The sequence below is a fragment of the Arachis ipaensis genome, chromosome B4 (genome assembly GCF_059453495.1).
Source record: "Arachis ipaensis isolate K30076 ecotype BB chromosome B4, ASM5945349v1, whole genome shotgun sequence".
NCBI lineage: Eukaryota > Viridiplantae > Streptophyta > Magnoliopsida > Fabales > Fabaceae > Arachis > Arachis ipaensis.
Genome location: NC_142439.1, coordinates 65,283,408 through 65,289,407, shown reverse-complemented (window position 1 = coordinate 65,289,407; position 6,000 = coordinate 65,283,408). Strand labels below are relative to the sequence as shown.

The window sequence follows — 6,000 nt, the reverse complement described above, 5'->3', positions numbered from 1 at the left end:
GCAAGTATTTCTGTTTTCCATTCAAACACGCTTGTTCCTATCTAAGATGTTCATTCGCGCTTAACTATGATGGAGGTGATGATCTGTGACACTCATCACCTTCCTCAAATCATGAACGTGTGCCTGACAACCACCTCCGTTCTATATACGATTGAATGAGTATCTCTTAGATTCCTTAATCAGAATCTCCGTGGTATAAGCTAGAACTGATGGTGGCATTCATGAGAATCTGGAAAGTCTAAACCTTGTCTGTGGTATTCCGAGTAGGATTCAAGGATTGAATGACTGTGACGAGCTTCAAACTCCTGAAGGCTGGGCATTAGTGACAGACGCAAAAGGATAGTAAATCCTATTCCAACCGGATCGAGAACCAACCGGTGATTAGCCGTGCTGTGACAGAGCGCGTGAGCGTAGTTTTCACTGGAAGGATGGAAGGTAGCCATTGACAATGGTAATCCACCAATACACAGCTTGCCATAGGAGGACGTGCGTGTGTGAACAAGAAGACAGAGGAAAGCAGAGATTTAGAAGACAAAGCATCTCCAAAACTCCAACATATTCTCCATTACTGCATAACAAGTAACCTTTAATCCATGCTCTATTGTTTATTTGCAATTCAACTGATAAACATAATTGACTTCCTGACTAAGATTTACAAAATAACCATAGATTGCTTCAATCCAACAATCTCTGTGGGATTCGACCCTTACTCACGTAAGGTATTACTTGGACGACGCAGTGCACTTGCTGGTTAGTGGTACGAGTTGTGAAAAGTGTGATTCACAATTCGTGCACCAGACAGCTTGCACCTCAAAGATCCCAAGTTTCTCCATTACAGAGAGTGGCATAAGGTTAATACCTGACCCCAGGTCACACAGAGCCTTCTCAAAGGTTATGGTGCCTATGGTACAGGGTATTAAGAATTTATCAGGATCCTGTTTCTTTTGAGGTAATTTCTGCCTATCCAATGCATTCAGTTTATTGGGAAGCAAGGGAGATTCATCTTCCCAAGTCTCATTACCGAATAATTTGGCATTTAGCTTCATGATTGCACCAAGGTATTTAGCAACTTGCTCTTCTGTAATGTCTTCATCCTCTTCAGAGGAAGAATACTCATCAGAGCTCATGAAGGACAGAAGCAGGTTGAATGGAACCTCTATAGTCTCTCTATGAGCCTTAGATTCCTTCAGGTCCTCATTGAGGAACCCTCTAGTGTTCAGAGGACGTCCCATGAGGTCTTCCTCATTGGGATTCACGTCCCCCTCCTCCCTTGTAGGTTCGGCCACACCAAGTAAGGTTATGGCCTTGCACTCTCTTTTTGGATTCTCTTATTTATTGCTTGGTAGAGTACTAGGAGGAGTTTCAGTGACTCTTTTACTCAGCTAGCCCACTTGTGCCTTCAAATTTCTAATGGAGGACCTTGTTTCATTCACAAAACTTAGAGTGGCCTTAGATAGATCAGAGATCATATTTGCTAAGCTAGATGTATTCTGCTCAGAATTCTCTGTCTGTTGCTGAGATGATGATGGAAAAGGCTTGCTATTGCTAAACCTGTTTCTTCCACCATTATTAAAGCCTTGTTGAGGCTTTTGTTGATCCTTCCATGAGAAATTTGGTTGATTTCTCCATGAGGGATTATAGGTATTTCCATAGGGTTCCCCCATGTAATTCACCTCTGCTATTGCAGGGTTCTCAGGATCATAAGCTTCTTCTTCAGAAGATGCCCCTTGAGTACTGTTGGATGCAGCTTGCAATCCATTCAGACTCTGAGAAATCATATTGACTTGCTGAGTCAATATTTTATTCTGAGCCAATATGGAGTTCAGAGTATCAATTTCAAGAACTCCCTTCCTCTGAGGTGTCCCATTACTCACAGGATTCCTTTTAGAAGTGTACATGAACTGGTTATTTGCAACCATGTTAATGAGTTCCTGAGCTTCAGCAGGCATTTTCTTTAGATGAATGGATCCACCTGTAGAGTGGTCCAATGACATCTTAGATAATTCAGACAGACCATCATAGAATATATCCAGGATGGTCCATTCTGAAAGCATGTCAGAAGGACATTTTTTGGTCAGTTGCTAGTATCTCTCCCAAGCTTCATAGAGGGATTCACCTTCTTTCTGTTTAAAGGTTTGAACATCCACTCTAAGCTTACTAAGCTTTTGAGGAGGAAAGAACTTGGCTAAGAAAGCCGTGACCAGCTTATCCCAAGAGTTTAGGCTATCTTTAGGTTGAGAGTCCAACCATATTCTAGCTCTGTCTCTTACAGAAAATAGGAAAAGCATAAGCCTGTAGACCTCTGGATCAACCCCATTGGTCTTAACAGTATCACAGATCTGCAAGAATTCAGTTAAGAACTGAAAAGGATCTTCTGATGGAAGTCCATAAAACTTGCAATTCTGTTGCATCAGAGAAACTAATTGAGGCTTTAGCTCAAAATTGTTTGCTCCAATGGCAGGGATTGAGATGCTTCTTCCATGTAAGTTGGAATTTGGTGCAGTAAAGTCACCAAGCATCTTCCTTGCAACTCCACCATTATTATTATTTTCGGCCATGTCTACTTCTTTTTTGAAAATTTTTGTCAGATTTTCTCTAGAGAGTTATGCTTTAGCTTCCCTTAGCTTCCTCTTCAGAGTCCTTTCAGGTTCAGGATCAACTTCAACAAGAATGTTCTTATCCTTGTTCCTGCTCATATGAAAAAGAAGAGAACAGAAAAGAAAATATGGAATCCTCTATGTCACAGTATAGAGATTCCTTATATGAGTATAAGAAGAGAAGGATGGATGAAAGAAAAGATAAGAATTCGAACACAGAGGAGAAGAGTTGGTTCGAATTTTTGAGTAGAAGAGAAGTATTAGTAGATAAATAAATAGAAGGAGATGAGAGAGAGGAAAATTCGAAAATTAAAAATAAAATAAAAAATATTTTCTTTTGTTTTTATGTTGAATATTAGTTAGAATTTGAAATTTAAGATGGGAAATAAAATTAAATTAAAATTTAAGACAATTAGTTAATTAAAACAAATTTTGAAAAAGGGGTTAGTAATTTTCGAAAATAAGAGAGAGAAAAGTAGTTAGGTGGTTTTGAAAAAGATTTGAAAATCAATTTTGAAAAGATAAGAGGTTAGAAGAGATTTTAAAATTGATTTTGAAAAAGATGTGATTGAAATTTATTTTGAAAAAGATTTGAAAAAGAAATTTAAAAAGATTTGATTTTGAAAATTAAAGTTGATTACTTGACTAACAAGAAACAAAAAGATATGATTTTAAAATTTAAAGATTGATCCTTTCTTACTAGGCAAGTAACAAACTTAAAATTTTTGAATCAATCAAATTAATTGTTAGCATTAATTTCAAAAATATGAAATAGAAATAAGAAAAAGATTTTGAAAATAAATTTTGAGAATTTCGAAATTATGAAAGAAAAAATAAAAAATATTTGATTTTTGAAAAAGATTTGAAAAAGATAGAATTTTTAAATTGAAAATTTGATTTGACTCATAAAAAAACAATTAAATTTAAAAACTTTTTGACTAAATCAAACCAAATTTTCGAAAATTTATGAGAGAATAAGGGAAAGATATTTTGTTTTTGAATTTTTAATGAAGAAAGAGAAAAAACAACCAAAAGACTCAAAACATGAAAATTATGAATCAAAACACAAGATGCATGCAAGAACACTTTGAATGTCAAGATGAACACTAAGAACACTTTGAATGTCAAGATGAACACCAAGAACTTATTTTTGAAAATTTTAAAAAAAAGAAAAACATGCAAGACACCAGACATAGAAATTTTCAAACTTTAGACACTAACAAATTGAAAATGCATATGAAAAACAAGAAAAGACACCAAATAAGAAAAATTTAAATATCAAACAAAGAAATTCATCAAGAACAACTTGAAGATCATGAAGAACAAATGCATGAGTTTTCGAAAATTTTAAGAAAATGCAATTGACACCAAACTTAAAAATTGACACAAGACTCAAATAAGAAACACAATATTTTTGGTTTTTATGATTTTATTAATTTTTTTGGTATTTTTTTGAAAATTATTTTGGGAAAAATGAAAAAGAAAAAATTTTTTTTTTGTATTTTTCGAAAATAAGAAATAAAAAGTTTAAAATTAAAATAAAATTACCTAATCTGAGCAACAAGATGAACCGTCAGTTCTCCAAACTCGAACAATCCCCGGCAACGGCGCCAAAAACTTGGTGCACGAAACCGTGATCATTCATTCCTTGGTAACGGCACTAAAAACTTAATACGCACATTCATAATCTTAATTCATTGTCACAACTTCACACAACTAACCAGCAAGTGCACTGGGTCGTCCAAGTAATAAACCTTACGTGAGTAAGGGTCGATCCCACGGAGATTGTCAGCTTGAAGCAAGCTATGGTCACCTTGTAAATCTCAGTCAGGCGGATTTAAATGGTTATAGAGTTTTAATAATTAAAAGATAAATAAAACGTAAAATAGGATAGAGATACTTATGTAATTCATTGGTGAGAATTTCAGATAAGCGTATGGAGATGCCTTTGTTCCTTCTGAACCTCTGCTTTCCTACTGTCTTCATGCAATCCTTCATACTCCTTTCCATGGCAAGCTGTATGTTGGGCATCACCATTGTCAATGGCTACATCCCGTCCTCTCAGTGAAAATGGTCCAAAATGCGCTGTTACCACACGGCTAATCATCTGTCGGTTCTCGATCCTGCTGGAATAGGATTCAGTAATCCTTTTGCGTCTGTCACTACGCTCAGCACTCACAAGTTTGAAGCTCGTCATAGCCATCCCTTCCCAGATCCTACTCGGAATACCACAGAAAAGGTTTAGACTTTTTGGATCTCAAGAATGGCCGCCAATAATTCTAGCCTATACCATAAAGACTCTGATCGTAGAACAGAAGGCTAAGAGATACACATTCAACCTTGTTTGCATGTAGAACAGAAGTGGTTGTCAGGCACGCGTTCATAGGTGAGAATGGTGATGAGCGTCACATAATCATCACATTCATCATGTTCTTATGTGCGAATGAATATCTTAGAGAAGAAATAGGCTTGAGTTGAATAGAAAAACAATAGTACTTTGCATTAATTCATGAGGAACAACAGAGCTCCACACCTTAATCTATGGTGTGTAGAAACTCTATCGTTGAAAATACATAAGTGATAATGGTCCAGGCATGGCTGAATGGCTAACCTCCCAAAGAGGGTTCAATCATCAAAACATGATCAAAAGATAATTCCTAACACAATAGTAAAAAGTTCTATTTATACTAAACTAGTTACTAGGGTTACAGAAATAAGTAAATGATGCAGAAATCCACTTCCGGGGCCACTTGGTGTGTGCTTGGGCTGAGCATTGAAGCTTTAACGTGTAGAGGTCTTCCTTGGAGTTAAACGCCAGTTTGTAACTTGTTTCTGGCGTTTAACTCTGCTTTGCAACCTGTTTCTGGCGTTTAACGACAGAATAGGACAGAGAGCTGGCGTTGAACGCCAGTTTGCGTCATCTAAACTCGGGCAAAGTATGGACTATTATATATTGCTGGAAAGCCCTGGATGTCTACTTTCCAACACAATTAAGAGCTCGCCATTTGACTACGGTAGTTCCAGAAAATCCACTTTGAGTGTAGGGAGGTCAGAATCCAACAGCATCTGCAGTCCTTCTTCAGCCTCTGAATCTGATTTTTGCTCAAGTCCCTCAATTTCAGCCAAAAATTACCTGAAATCACAGAAAAACACACAAACTCATAGTAAAGTCCAGAAATGTGATTTTTATTTAAAAACTAATAAAAATATACTAAAAACTAGCTAAATCATACTAAAAACTATATAAAAACAATGCCAAAGAGCGTATAAATTATCCGCTCATCAACATGCTAATGTTTAAGTGTGGGGAGGTTGATAAACCATTATTTTATGATTTATATTGTGTTTAATTGAGTGGTTTTATCAAGTCTTTATCCACTTATTCATATGATTAGCATGTATT

The 6,000-nt window shown here is 36.1% G+C and overlaps 1 non-coding gene across 1 annotated transcript; it reads left to right on the top strand.

Annotated features, from left to right (window-relative positions):
• Positions 1-2,048: 2,048 nt before the first annotated feature.
• LOC148567737 (small nucleolar RNA R71) lies at positions 2,049-2,156 on the top strand. Its single transcript, XR_015883087.1, has one exon. It is a non-coding gene; the product is annotated as a small nucleolar RNA R71 (small nucleolar RNA).
• Positions 2,157-6,000: the final 3,844 nt, after the last annotated feature.